The 16,602-nt window shown below is 34.4% G+C and overlaps 1 pseudogene; it reads left to right on the top strand.

Moving 5' to 3' along the window:
- Positions 1-1,287: 1,287 nt before the first annotated feature.
- LOC123326868 lies at positions 1,288-1,357 on the top strand (annotated as a pseudogene).
- Positions 1,358-16,602: the final 15,245 nt, after the last annotated feature.

The raw sequence follows: 16,602 nt of genomic DNA, 5'->3' as shown, positions 1-16,602 counted from the left end.
TATATATATATATATATATATATATATATATATATATATATATATATGTGTATACACACACACACACACACACACACATATATATACATACACACACACACACAGGAATACTATGCAGCCATCAAAAAATGAAATCTTGCCATTTGCAATGACATGGATGAAACTACAGAGTATTATGCTAAGCGAAATAAGTCAATCAGAGAAAGACAAGTATCATATGATCTCACTGATATGTGGAATTTGAGAAGCAAGGCAGAGGATCATAGGGGAAGGGAGGGAAAAATGAAACAAGATGAAACCAGAGAGGTTTAAGAGATTTAGACATCAGGACTTAGAGACTCTTAATCTCAGGAAACAAACTGAGGGTTGCAGGAGTGGAGGGGTTGGGAAGGATGGGGTGGCTGGGTGGACATTGGGGAGGGTATGTGCTATGGTGGGCGCTGTGAATTGTGTAAGACTGATGAATCACGGACCTGTGCCCCTGAAACAAATAATACATTATATGCTAATAAAAAAAAAAGGAAAAAAGAAATTAAGGGGAAAAAAAAGTCCCAGATCACCCAAATAGTAGCAACATAGCTATGTGACCACGGGCAAAAACCCGAGTTTTACCATCTAAAAAATGAAGATAATAGCACCAACTTATTGAGAGGAGTCATTGAAATGGTGCAGGTAAAGTCCTTAGCCCTGTGCCTGGTATGTGCTCGAGAACTGGGAACCCTGACTGGGAACCCCTAACTCCCCAAACACCAACTGGATTTTCATGTATGGACCCTGTGTGCTGACACGCAACATGCTCACTCAATTTGCTCCAAATATTTTGGAACTGTCATTTTGATTTTGACATATATGGTCCAGCATTGGTATGACTCTTCAGTTGTTTTTTTTTTTGACACTCAAGAATTTTATTGAATTCAAAATGTGCAAAAGACAAGTTTATGAGGTTATAGGTTGGCTTAGGGAATTATACCTGAAAATTTCATTTTCATTGTAAGTAATTCATCTTATTTTTTCCCCACTAAATTTCAGCCAAATTTTTTTTTACATTTTTTAAATTTTATTATGTTACGTTAATCACCACACATTACATCATTAGTTTTTGATGTAGCATTCCATGATTCATTGTTTGCATATAACACCCAGTGCTCCATTCAGTATGTGCCCTCCTTAATACCCATCACCAGACTAACCCATCCCCCTACCTGCCTCCCCTCTAGAACCCTCAGTTTGTTTCTCAGAGTCCAGAGTCTCTCATGGTTCGTCTCCCCCTCCAATTTCCCCCACTTCAAGACTATACTTTCAGGGATCATTTCTGTAGTTTGTCACTATCTAGTTTTGATATTAATGGAATTCTTTTTGCTATTTTCAGTTATTTTTCTTCATTGTGCTGGGCTTCAAAGAGGGCAATTACTTAAATAGGCACTCTCCCATCATCTTTCCTAAATTCCTCCCAAATTAGTTTTCTATTTTTAAAACATTATTTTCAACCTTTTCCCTGAATGTAAGCGCCAAGTTTGCTTTATAATAAAGCATGATACTAAAAACTATCTGGATGCAAGAACAAAAAGTATTTGTCACCTTATTTAAGATTGATGGCCAAAATGATTTTTTTTTAATTTTTAAAATCCCATACCTGTCAAATCCCATAAATCAAATGTTTTTTTTTTCTTGGCTTCCTGGCTGCAAGGCAACCATTTGACTTCTATTTAGCTAGTACTTATTTCTTTTATTAATTCTTGCATTGCTTCACAAGTGACAAAATAAAACTCTGATGTGATTTTTCTTCCTCCCTTTGCCCTGAACAGGGAACAGTCAATTGCCCAATTTTGGTACTTTTGCCTCTACCAGCATGTCCTAGTGAAAGACATCCCATTACAAACCTCAGGATGTCAGAGGAAGATGAATGGTTTTGAGTATTTTGAACAATGTAAATTGAACAGAATATAGAACATCTGACATTTTAAACCAAATTCTCTTTTCTGGGAAAGAAGTGATCGTTAAAATGTTTCACACAGAAAATCAGCCTTGATTCTCTCAAATAACTAAAAGACTTATACGTGCTGATGACAACAAATTCTTTGCTTTTAAAGGACACCGAATAAGAGTAACTCGGAGCCTTATTTCAAGATTACTGGTCAATCTATGTCTTTTACTGACATTAACCTTACTGTAAAATGAGATAATTTAAATTGGTCTTTTAGTTGACTGGCTGACATTAAAAGTCACTCATTCTGAGATTTAATCAAGTATAAACTAAAAGTCTTCTCTCTGGGTCAAGTTACCTACTCTAGTAAACTGTTCGGAACAGGGCCCTTAATGCTGATCATTGAGCTCACACTGCCCTGGGTTCAGAGTTTCCTTAACTCCTTGTTTCCTGAAATCTGTGTTTGCTTCACTTTTCTTTGTCACTGTTATTCCCGATCACCCTGTGCAAGGAAGGTAAGAGCTAACGCTATTGTGTGCTTTTGTTGCCATGGTGAAGAAAATAGTACAATTCCACAGTTAATAAAGAGTCTCAGGGTGAGGAAGATATTTCTTCCAAGCTCACATGATCTTCATTTCATTATAGTGGAACTAAGGAGCATTGACAGGCCTGTTGAAGCAAAATCTTATGCTAGATGTGGTTCATAATGTCATGCTATTCACTCAGAATATAGTACTTCCCTTTGAGAAATTATTTAAAATGCTTGCACTAGAGGAATGTTTTAAAAGGAGCTTCATGTGGTCATATTTTTTTTTTCCGACTAAAAAGGAACTGACATTCTACAGATTTCCATTTTGAAAACTGAACAGTCACAGAGAAACACTGTTGCAAAGGGCCTCTTTAATTCAAGCTTTGAAAAAGTGATTTGTGGCTTTTCTAAAGGGAAATGTCTTCATTTAATGATCCCGTCCAAAACCTGGGTGTAGAAAGCATAAAGGATCCTTCATTTCACTACAAGTACAAAGGGTAAAACGTTTTTAGTAATTTATTCGGTTCATCAGGAAATCTCTCCTCCCATCCCTTCTGTCACTTACTCAACCTGCTCCTCCTGCTCCCCTAACCCTCCTTCGCATGCACACATTGATTCAGAAGAGCCAAATGCACCAGGAATTTGTTCTAGACGAGAGAGAGGAGGCCAGCTGAAGTCCAAGAGTGGAGTTGAAAGCCTCTGGCCCATGAATTTTTCAGTTGTTAGGAGGCAGCGAGCTGAAATTGGGCAATGTCCTTCAAATTACCACAGCTGAACATTCTCTAAGAGCTCCTGTCAATTTCACAATCTTTCATAAAAATGGAAGAAAATGGAGAGATTTCTTAATTGCGATTTTTTCCTATTAGATATATCCAGGTCTAATTCGCTATGACAAAATGCACTTTGGTGAACATTCAGTTCTTTCAACCAAGAAAGCCTAGAAAAATAATTAAAAAAAAAAAAAAAACTAGATTGAAGGCAAGTGAGAGAGTATTTGAAAATAGCAAATTTCTAACTTTTAACCCATTGTTAGAAGGCTAAATCCTCTGAAATTGTTAAATCTGCAAATAAAGTAGAATAAAAGGGGACGCCTGGGTGGCTCAGTCAGTTAAGCATCTGCCTTTGGCTCAGGTCATGATCCCGGGGTCCTGGGATGGAGCCCTGCATCAGGCTCCCTGCTCAGCGGGGAGCCTGCTTCTCCCTCTCCCACTCCCCCTGCTTGTGTTCCCTCTCTTGGGGTCAAATAAATAAAATCTTTAAAAAACAAAGAGTAGAATAAAAGGCTGAAGTGACTCACATTATGGTCTGCTGATAGGGAAAACAAAGGTGGGTTTATGTTATGTAAGGATTTTTCTCTCTTAATAGGGTTCAAATAATAGAAAAAAAGTGGAAAAAAGAGGTTTGATGCATGTAAGGGTTTCTTCAGAGAAAGGGAAGTTACCTCTTAACAGAAATAGCAAACATTTTGTCATATTTTTTTAGAATAGGCACTACCAAGATAAACATGTGGGAGGGGCGCCTGGGTGACTCAGTCAGTTAAGTTTCCGACTCTTGGTTTCAGATCAGGTCACGATCTCAGGGTTGTGAGATGGAGGCCCGAGTCTAGCTCTGCTGCTCCCCTACTCACGTGCGTGCTTGCTCTCTAAAATAATCTTTAAAAAAATAGATGTGGGAAAGTGGGAGAATTAATCATTGTAGAGCACTCAGTGGGGTTACACACTTTATCTCGTGTAGTCCTATGTATGTCAACCAGAGGAGGTGCATAGCAGGGTGCACAGCTTTACAGATAAAGAGAGAGGTCATTTTCTCAAGCTTTCTACAATGCTTGAAGTCAGTTCTGTAGGATCCCATACCTACTATCTGCTTCTTGCTGATAAGGAAAACAAAAAAGTTTCTAGTATTTTGGAAAAGGGGGCAGAGGAACAGAAATTAATTAGAGAGAGAGGAAATTCATTAATTTTACCTGGTTAGCTTAATTTTGTCACTATGTTTTACAAAACAAAACAGATATTTGGATGGTCACATAGCCAGGGAATTAGATTTTTTCAGTTGGATGTTCCAGGTAGTTGTTCTAATCACCCTCCAAAGCTCAAAACATCCCTTCCATTTCATTACAATCTACTGAATGTACTTTTCCACCTTGCAATCACATTTATATGCTAATGAATACAAATCCATTACAAATCTGAGCAATTTTAAAGATCACAGCAAACTTGAGTAAAATACTGTATGTACATCAAGATAGAGAGGAAATGTAAAATATGGACAATGACCCTTCAGAAAATAAAATCTAAATCTCTAGCCTGGTAAAACTAAAAATATATAAGCACTTGAGGCTCATACAATGAGGGACAACACAAATGTAAAATGGAAAATTTTGCAAATAAGGCCTAAGGATCTAGAGTGAGGATATGCCTGAAGCTGATTGAAGACAATGGCCCCTGGATCAGCAAACTGCATACACAGAGGAGGATTTTGACTACATTTACAGGAGGAAGAACTTTTAGTGAATTTTGTTTCACAGATGGTACATCATGCAATTAGAAGTAGGCTAATATTTTTGTTTTCTTTGGAAACTGTCAGTTTGAAATTGCGTTCCAGAATAGCTTATCACAGATTGTTCATTCAATTTCTAAAGCATTTTTATAATAATGAATTCCTTCACTTATTCTTTTATTGAACAGATATTTATTGTATGTATACTGTTTACTAGGCATTGGGTGGGGAACAGAGCATGGAGTTCATATGTTTTGATACTGGACATCAGATATCACAGAGCAAAAGACAACGACACAAAATTCCAGAACAGTTTTACAAAGTGGTTCTTTAAAGCACCAATCCTGGAAGATACTCCCTGTTCCCTAAAGGGTTATGTGGCTAAACTCATTTGGTTAACACTGCATTGCATATATTATTCCCTCGTTAGAGGGAAATTCAGTGCATGCTAATGTAGCAATGCCTGAGAAATTCCACAGAAAACAAGTCCCTTTAGTTTTGTCAACCTCAAAACACTTTTTTTTTTTTTTTATGTAGTCACATCCTAGTGTGTGGAACATCCTAAGGAAGATGTCAGCTCAGAGTAAGGCCTATTCAGGAATACTGATTCAGTAGGTCAAAAATGTGAGAAGGATAAACAAACAGATGCCATATTCTGGAATAGTTAGAAGAACAGCAAAATCTTTCAATTATGCCATATCTCTGAGACACCAAGCATATTTGGAATAAAAGTAACTTGGTATAGGACCTTGCTATATATGCTCTGAAACTACAGAAACTCCCTCCCTCCTTCCTTCCTGTGCAGGAAGGATTCAAGGCAGGGACCAGGGAGGGGCTGGGCCCGGAATAAGAATCCTCCACACTGGGAGCTATGAGCTACTTACTCATAAGTAATTCTTTCAGAGGAAGTCTGTGAAGAGTCAACTTTTTCAGGTTTTTCACGTCTGAAAATGTCTTTCTTTTACCTTCACGACTAAAGGATAATTAGACTGAGTACAGAATTCTAGACGCAAAGTAATTTTCCATTGAAACAATATGTTGTTACATTGTGTTCTAGCATCCAGGGTTGATGATGAGAAATCTGAAACTGATTTTTTTCATCTTTTTTTTTTTTTTTGATAATTGTTTTTCTCTCCGGAAACTTAGAATTTTCTGTTTTGTTTTCTTTCTCCCTGTGATTGGTTACATTTTTTTTCTTCTATTTATTTCAGTCTTTTTACTTTGATTAATCATACTAGAGTTTTCTCTATTGTCTTAAAAGAAACAGCTTAGAATATCCAAAAAGCATATAAACATGTAAAGAGATACTCAACACCATTAATAATCATAGAAATGCAAATTAATTTAATAATGAGGTACTATTTTAAGCAATTAGATTCACAAATCTGGGCAATGCCAAGTGTTGACTAGAATGAGGAGACAGAAAACCTCATATAGATGTGAGCTCAGGATGGGGTGGTCCTTCTGGAGACCAAAGTGTCACTAATTATGCAACCTAGGCATACATGTACCTGTGATCCAGCAATCTACTTTTGGGTATATAACTTCCCCCTCCCCCAGCCCTTTTATAAATAGTTGAGAGAAAAAAAAAAATTCATTGGGGGACATGTTCATTGCATTGATATTTGTGGAGGAGGAGGAGTTAGACGTAACTTGGAGAAAAACTGATAAAATGTGAGCACACATTCAGAAGAATACATTTAAACAACAACAACAAAAAATACACATTAAGTAGAATGGTTACCAGAGTTGTCAGGGTAAAAGAATCAGGGAGTACGTGAAGGAGAAGGCATTAAAACAAAATTTCAATTTTTGTCAATCTTCTCTCTTCATTCTCTGTCTCTGTCACAGAGCTTAATGTAACTGAATTCTCCAATTACTGTCACCATTTTTTTCTTCTTGGTTATTTGGACTTACTAGCTTACATTTTCTAACTTCATGAGATAAAACCTCAGTTCATTTATTTTCAATATTTGTTTTTTCATATAGGTTTTCAAAGCTCACTTCCCCTCTAACTCTCCCTCATTGCTTATATTGAGACCATCTGGCTTGTAATTCTAGATTACTATTATACATTTTATTTATTATGCATCAAAAATAGGCAAAATTGTAAAGCTTTATTAGATCTTTATGCAAAAGAATGCCTGTGTAGCAGAAAAGACATAAATGAAAGGTGAATTATTAGGCTGGGATATCAAGAAGAGAACTTCTCCCAGAATGTGTTAATAAAAAGATAAACAATAGGAGAGAAAATGTGATAAGAATCCAGAAGTTCCATTTTTTCAGAGAATCTGAGGGGAAAATAAAACTGAGTCTGAACCCTCATGCACAAGTAGTGGGAAACTCCATAAACCTATGGTAGCCAATCTGAAGCATATAATACAGAAATAATTTTTGAAACTGTGTATGGGTATAATCAATGGCTTAGTATGGTTGTCAGATTCCACGATGACTCCAAGTGATTTCCTGCCTCCTGGTATTTACACGCTTGTTTAATTGCCACCCACATTGTACCAGATAAAGTTGTCAACTTCCTAGCTTGCTTGGAACTCACTCATTTTTAAAACCAGGAAGTTACATTTTAAACCTCAGAAATCCCTAAGTCCAAGGCAAACCAGGACAGTTGGTTAACCTAGTACCATAGTTGGTCTGAATGATGAACAGAATGTAGCAAAAGTGATGGGAGATCCCTTCTGAGATGAGTTTACAAACGACTGTGGTCTCCATCTTGGACACACTCTCATAGCTCACAGAGCAACTACTCACTCTGGGGGAACACAGCTGCCATTGTTAAGTGGCTCCGTGGAGATGCCCACGAGGTGAGAAATCGAAGTCTCTGGAAATGTGAGTGAGCTTAGAAATGAATCTTTCCATAGTTGCACTTTAAGATGCTTAGAGCTGAACTGCAAGCTTAGAGAGATCCTGAGCCCAAACCACCCAGCTAATCTGCTATTATGAGATTCAGTTCCCACAGACAATCTCAGATTAAAAATAAGTTTGTTGTTTTAAGCTACTAAATTTGGGGTAGTTTGTTACACACCAGCAGTGTGTAACATTTATTATAGACCAACCGCATATATATAATAGACCCAGGAAATCAACTCTTAGGTATACATCCTAGGGACACACTTTGAATAGGTATGTAAGTATTATTTACTGAAGCACTGTTTATGGTATAAATTGATGGAGGTGGTATATATTTTCACCAGTATTAGAAGAAAATAAGTAAAATACATAAATGCAAATAATGTAATACTATGAAACAGTAGAAGAAATGACTTAAGCTGGATGGACAGATTCTCAAAAAACCGTAAATTATGTAAAAAAGTCACAAATTATTCATAACATGCTATTTGATATTAAAAAGACATAGAAAACACTTAAGTTTTAAAAACATTGTTTACTCTTCATTTTATAAATTGTCACAGATACACAAAAAATATGTTTCTTGACTGCGGGAGAGGAGAGCAAATATACTTTCAACTAAATATATTCTCAACTAAAATTGAGAGGTGAAATACGGGCTGGGTAAAGACCCTTGCTGATACCATCCCATGAACTAAGGAGTATCTAAACTCCATTCTACATAACTGAGGTCCAAAAAATATTTCCACAAAATAACTGAAAATGGAAAACAATGTTACAATCTCACTTATAAACATAAATGCAAAAAAAAAATTCTAAACAAAATTGAGGATTCAATCTAGCTAGGTATTAAAATAATAGTGCACTTGGTGTTATACGCAACTAATGAATAGTTGAACACTACATCAAAAACTAATGCTGTACAGGGCACCTGGGTGGCTCAGTTGGTTAAGCGACTGCCTTCCACTCAGGTCATGATCCTGGAGTCCCAGGATCGAGTCCCGCGTTGGGCTTCCTGCTCATCAAGGAGTCTGCTTCTCCCTCTGACCCTCCCGCCTCTCATGCTCGCTCTATCTCATTCTCTCTCTCAAATAAATAAATAAAATCTTTAAAAACAAACAAAAAACCAAACTAATGATGTACTATATGTTGGCTAACTGAACATAGTAAAAAAAAATAAAAATAAAGAGGGCAGTGGTTGTGATGAAAATAAAGTGTGCCACATTATAAAGAAATCAAAATAAAGTAAAATAATAATGCATTATAGTAAAGAAAGGTTTATCCTAAGAATACAATTGTTGGATACAATTCAACATTAGGAAATATACTACAATTTGTAACAATAAGAGATAAAAAAAATATATAATCAAATTTGATGCTGAGTAGGCATTTGATAAACACTTTAATACATATGCTTCAATTAATCTATCTATATATATGAAACTTCCTGTATTTGATAAGGACTATTTTCTAGAAATTTATAGGAAACAATTGGCTTAATTTTGATATACTGTATAACTTGTACATTGAAATTTGGTTTCTAATGACTTGATACCTTAGAGCTATTCTTGTTAAGGTCAGGAATGTGACAAGGACATCTAGTGTCATTGATACCCTTTAATGATAGAGATTCTAGTTAACACAATAAAACTAAGGCAAACAATACTGCATAAAATTTTGAAAAGAAGAGAGAAACTGTCATATTTTCATGCAGTAATTTATCCAGAAAATCCAAGAAAATTAAGTCAAAAGCTCCTAGGACTAATAAGGTAGACACACAAAATGGTTTTTCCAAATACCAGCAATCCCCAGTTTGAAAGTGTAATGAAAATGATAATCTCATCATAAGAAAAATATCAATTACAATAATAAAACCAAAGATGCTAAGGAATAAAATAAATTTGAAAAACCTACATTAATATATTTTATCAATTTTCCTGAAGGGTAACAGATGCAAAAAAAAGAAATTTATATCAAGTTCTTGATTAGAAAGACCTAATATAACAGCTCTCTCCAGATCAGTCTATGTGGTCAGTATTCCTCTTCCAAAAATCAAAATGGGATGTTTCATAAAAGAAATGTCAGAGACTGCACTGAAAGTTCATTTGAAAGTGGGGAGGGTGGGAAGGGGCATAAGGATGGCTAAGAAAAATTTCAAGAAATTACGGTAAGAGTCTTCCCTTAGAAGCTTTCTAGCATACTATCAACTATAGTAATAAAAACAGTAAAGTTCTAATGCAGGAATAGGCAAGTAAACCAAAAGTACCAAATAGGGTATTGAAGTAGACCCATGTTAGATAAGTATTTAATTTATAATAAATGCAATTACAAATTGATAGAAAAAAGCCTACTCAAATTGTTTAGAACAATTAGCAATCTATTTGGAAAAAATAATGTCATCTCCAGACTTGACATCAATTCACCAAATTCTAGGTAAGTTAAATGGCTAAGCATAAAATAACCCAAAATTATAAAAAGGATTTGTGAAAAATATGTTTATAACTTTTGTGTGGTGAAGGACTTATTAGAGATATAAAAACCAGATGCTATAAAGGAAGAAAAAGATTTTTATTTTCTATACAGTTTTTGAATTTTCTAGCAGAAATCATGAGGATGACTTAGTGCTTAAAAGTCGACTTTGGAATTAGAGCTCCAAAAGAGTTCCACCACTTCGTTATATGGCCTAGGTGAGGCCTGTAAGGGCTTCATGCTTCAGTTTATCTGTAAAATGGAGATAAGAGCACCCTCCTCACAGGACTGTGGTGAGCAAGGGACTAGTTAATACATGAAGCACTTACGACAGTGCTTGGCTCATAGTAAATATTACATAGCTGTTTGTTACTATTAAAAATACAAATTGAAAAAAAAATATATTTGCATTAAATGTATAGGATCAAGTTCCAAAATACATAAAGAACCCTAATACGTCATTAAGAGAAATTCCTAGTGGAAATCTAGGTAAAAATATAAACAATTCACAGAAGAAAAAGGTACATGACCATATACACATATTGAAAACACATGAAATGTAAACATTCTCAAAATGGCAATAAAAAGGGTATATGTTATCAAATGTTGCCAAACATATGGAAACATATTAGGTGGACTTTAAGTTGATGGAACATTTTGAAAGGGAACTTCACAGAATGTGTAAAATGCGAATGGTCTTTCAATATTTCTAACAATTCCATGTGTAAGAATAGATCTCACAGAAATATGCCCATATCTGTGCAAAGATGTATATGCAAAGGTGTTTTCTGCTACACTTTTATTACAGAGAAATATTGTAAAAGCCCTCAGTGTCCATTCCATGGAGGGGATTTAATAAAGTATCTTTCATTCGTTCTATGAAAATGATGCAACTCTTGCAAAAGAATGAGATAGTCCTATATAATCTGATACTGAAAAACAAAGGCATCAAGTTTTATTATTAAATAGGAATGTTACATGTTAGCATATTCTTCTTTATAAATTTAATAGTAATATTTACATATAGTATGTAAATGCATAGAAAGTTAACTGGTGTCTATCACCCCAAAGTTGTCACTATTTATTGCTGGAAAATGGAGGAGGAGTGTGGGGAAAAAGGGCTGTTTAATGTGCATGGTAGGGGTAGAGATTAAAGTAAAAAAAAGAAATAATGAGAAAGCACAAATAGCAATACCTGATTTCTTCTTGAATGGGCATTAAAACAAGTCATAAAAATGTATTTATCAAGCACCTATCTACATTGAGATCTATACCTATCAATTTAGGATTAGTAGGAGGATCAAATGAAATAATACATATAAAGTGTTAACAAAATTCTTAGCACATGGTAAACTCTCTAAAATGTAATATATATTTAATATAAATAATAAATATTTAAATGTATTTATATAAATGCAAACATTTATCCTTCACAATTATAATTTTATATATAATAGTTTTATTTATATATATTAGTTTTATAATTTATATACATATATATATATATTAGTTTTATTGTGAAGTATAAACAAATACATTAAATGCTATTCACTAAAAACTGACATTTTTCTCTTGGGCATCAGTACAATTCCAGAGCACTTAACACCATTTGACATCTTCCTTGCTCATATGCTTACCTCTACATATGATCCATTTCTCTTCACTAAAATAAGGCTCAACACCTGCTGGGAGTTTTGTCCCATACTATTTGGAAGAGAATTTGGCACACAGTGTGAACTCAATAAATGTTTGTTGAATTATAATTTCTTCTTGCCGGTGCTTATCTCTTGCACTGACTAAAGTATTTCCCACTATAGTAAATGCTTGTGTGGTAATCTCTACTTCCAGCAAACATTTCAAAACCTGTCATTAAAAAAATTCCTAGTAGAAATCTAGGGGTTTGAGTTCTATGCTTTCACTGATATGTTGACTTGCTAAGAATAACATTTGACCAAATTTACCAGTTATCAAAAGCAAGCTTCATGAGCTATTTTGCTGAAACAAAAAAGAAATGAATGTTTTGAACAGAGACTTGTTTTTTCCTGTGAAATGTCTATCTAAATGGGAATGAGTAAAATGAAATTTTACTGGTCCCCAGAATCCCAGAGCACCATCGGTGCTTGCCAAATACAGGAACTCATCAGTGAGGAAAAAATGTTTGTCTTCAACTTTCCAATATAAGCTATCTACAGCAACCAGAGGAAATATGAAAATAGCAATTGGCAATGTTTGTTTAAGTTAATGCCAGGTTTTACTTTTCTCTTCTCTTGGAACAAATTCAGTTGCTAAGGTAAGCTTTGTGCAGGGAAGGGCAAATGTCTGTTAAGCAAAAGGCTTCTAAAGTTTAATTTCCTCTTGGAAAAGTATGAAAATCTACTGTGGGTTTTATTCTAGACAACATTATTGGTGGTTTATGTGTCACAGACTTTTTGGAATCAACTATGGCAAATCTTGCAATTTGTAATTTCAAAGACAAGAAAGCATAATGTGTACACACATGCTATTTGCCCTTTTCCTTTGGCACATTTATCTTTCTTCTACTAATTGGAATGAACTCTGCATATTAGGATGTTAATTCTTTATTACTCATGTTATAAATATTTTTAAAGTCTTTATTTATTTATGATAGAGAGAGACAGAGAGACAGAGAGAGAAAGCATAGAGGGAAAGTGAGAGAAGGAGAAGAGAACTCCCCGCTGAGCAGGGAGCCCCATGTGGGGCTCGATCCCAGGACCCTGAGATCATGACCTGAGCTGAATGCAGACGCTTAATCAACTGAGCCACCCAGGCACCCACGTGTTGTAGATATTTTTACGTTTTGTTTTTTACCATCTATATATGGTACATTTACTTTCCATACAAAATGTTTTAATTTTTATTTAGTCAAACCATGTAATATTTCTTGTTCTGGTTTCTGGCTGGAGTTTCATGTTGAGAAAGACCATTCCAAACCCCAATTAAACTAACAAGCTGTAGTTCCTTTTATTGATTTTCTAGTTTTGTTATTACAATTAAATATTTGACAAATATAGAATTTACTCAGGTGTATAGTATGAGGTAGTGATCAAATCTTCTACAAAATGATCTCTTTGTCAAGCATATTACTTTAACGTCTATTAGGATAAATCCTTTCTACCTTATTGCTCTTTGTTTTTAGAATTCTCCTGGCTAGGGGCGCCTGGGTGGCTCGGTTGGTTGAGCATCTGACTCTTGATTTCAGCTCAGGGATTGAGCCCCACATCAGGGCTCTCCGCTCAGCAGGGAGTCTGCTGGACGATTCTCTCCCTCTGCCTCTTCCCCACCACCCTGCCTATTCTCTCTTTCTCCCACTCTCAAATAAAATAAATCCTAAAAAAAAAAAAAAAAAAATTCTCCTGGCTATTTTTTTCATGTTTATTTTTCCAGATGGGTGTTAAAAAACACTTTTTAAAAATATTTCTATGAATATATTCTCATTGTAAACACTTAAAAAAGAATATGTAATAAAATACTGTTTTCCAGTTTTAAAGAAACCCCATGTATCTATCACCTAGATCCAGTAATATTTAACATTTTGCCCATCTTGTTTTATACATTCCCTTACACACACACCCCTACCTATTTTAAAATTGGAATAAATAATACATAATATAAAATTTACCATTGTAAAATTTACCATTGTAACCACTTTTAGTTCAGTGGTATTAAGTGCAATGTTGTGCAACCATCACTACTATCCATTTCCAGAACTTTTTCATCTTCCCAAACAGAAACTCTATACTGATTAACATAGGCCCCCATTCCCCTCTCCCCTCAGCCCTTAGTAACTTCTATTTTATTTTCTGTTTCTATGAATTTGCCTATTCTCAATGCCTCATATAAGTGGACTCAAAAAAAAAAATACTATTTTCTCTTACCACCTTATTTCTACTCCTTTCCCCAAAACTAATGCTTGATAACACTTTTGAGTGTATATTTCTAAAATATTCTCTATTCATTTAGATATATATGCTTTTATACACATTTTAACATAAATGAAATCACACATTACTGGTTTTTTTCTTTTCAAAGATTTTATCTATTATTTGACAGAGAGAGACACAGTGAGGAGAGGGAACACAAGCAGGGAGAGTGGGAGAGGGAGAAGCAGGCTTCCCGCCGAGCAGGGAGTCTGCTTCTCCCTCTGACCCTCCCCCCCCTCATGTGCTCTCTCTCTCTCATTCTCTCTCTCTCAAATAAATAAAATCTTTAAAAAAAAAAAGATTTATATTTTTATCAAGATATATATACACACATTTACATACGTACTATATAAATTATATATATAATATATATATAATATATATATGATCAAATGGGTATGCATTTATATTTTTTCTATATTTTTTTGTCATCACACACAAGGTTCTTCATAATGGAATCACCATTGTACAAACATCTTTTTGCATTTCTGCATTTCTTTTAGATTCTTAGAAGGGGAATTGTTGAACCACTGAGTATGAATTCTTCATAAATTGCCCAATTGCCTTCCAAAAGGCTTTGGACATTTACACTCCTATGAAAAAATACATGGGAGTACCTGTTCTCTCCATTCAGTCACCAGTTTGAGAATCATTTGCTCATATATGGCTTCTATTTTGAATTTCCATAGAGAATCAATGGACTATTTGTTGTTTCAGAAGCCAATAAATTGAGACAATTAGATTGAAGCATGCCATTATGATGTATAAAAGCAACCAATAGTAAAACAAACAATAGAATTAATACAATCCAAATTACTAGGGGTGAGGTGTACCTTAGCAAACACAGTGTGTGTGTGTGTGTGTGTGTGTGTGTGTGTGTGTAGTATAAAGAAAATATTTCAGTATCAGAAAAAGAAAAAAACAACACCGTTAACACCTTTTTCTGAATTCTTCAGAGTAGATCAGAAGATCAAAATTGATTTGGAGGAACCAAAGGTAACATTATGAAATTTTACGTGATGTATAACATATATAATTTACATTATTGTATATTATAATCACATATGCTATGTAATATGTAATAAGATTAAATATGATTGTACATAATTAGATCAAATCTATTGGTCTCTTGTTTGTTATTTGTAAGGCAGATATTGTTGGTTGTCTATTCACCCAGCAATAACTCACCCTTCTTGCTGGGTAACTGAAAGTCAGTTTGAGCATCTTTAACATCTTGGTATAAACCATGATGGATCTAAGTCAAAGATGATAATCTGATTTCTATTTGTTAATAATTGATGCATGTGTGAGATCAGAGGAAAAACACACTGGGGGCTTCTGAACTTCCTAAGTGAGGTAATAAACTATTAATGTTTAAGCTACTTTCCATCAGCTCTTCTAATTAACTGCAGTGGACACAAATAGAGACCACATTCTCAGACCACAAACCCATACATGGGGGAATAAATAAAAGAGGAGAGAAGAACAATCATTTGGAATTAAAAAAAACTCTACCCTAATCAATTATTAAATCAAAGGTAATTAATACTGCTACTGCAAATCATAGTAAATAACAATAAAACATTCCACATCAAAACCTAGGAGATGAGACTAAAAATCTACACTGAAGAAACGAGATTTAAAAAGTGAATGCTCAAGAAGTTTGAAAAAATAACACAAGATAAACCTAAGAACAGAATAGAGTCAATTATGGTGAATTGGGAAAAAATTTGGTAAGTAAAATAGTTTTCCTTTGAATTTTTAACAAAGTAGAAATACTCGTTGCCATAATAAAAATTATGCAAAATTTTCTAACTTTTCTGATTATAGAACTTACTTTAATCATAATTATGTATTGCTTTTCTTCTTTAGATAGATTACACCTTAAAAATAATTTTTACAAAAAAGTACATGGGTGAGACTATGTATGAATATGGTATACTAGTAGTGTATATGAATACATGCCATTTGAAAATGTATTTAATATAAATATGAAAATAAAATTTCTAGATTTATGCATGACATTTATTTTTACAAAGGGTAGAAAATGCATCATTATCTTTAATGACCTAATGTTAGTTATTTTAATAAAAGATCTGTTTAATATTCAACAGATATTTGTTACAAGGTATCAGCCTAGGTGAATGGAAATAGAGAAAGGTACTCCTAAGCTGTAAGATTTTTTTGTTTTTTTGGTTGTGTTTGAAATATAATAAATCCACAAGGATAGGATTCATTATTCACAATTTTTAAAATCACGTATTTTTTCTGAGACATGGTGGGCCAATTAAACCTGAAGATTCATGCTTTCTTTCATTTCATGAAATCAAGTACTCCATAGCCACATGTGACTAGTGCTACCTTATTGGACAGCATAC

This window comes from Neomonachus schauinslandi, chromosome 1 (assembly GCF_002201575.2).
Source record: "Neomonachus schauinslandi chromosome 1, ASM220157v2, whole genome shotgun sequence".
NCBI lineage: Eukaryota > Metazoa > Chordata > Mammalia > Carnivora > Phocidae > Neomonachus > Neomonachus schauinslandi.
This window is presented reverse-complemented; position numbering and strand designations above follow the sequence as displayed.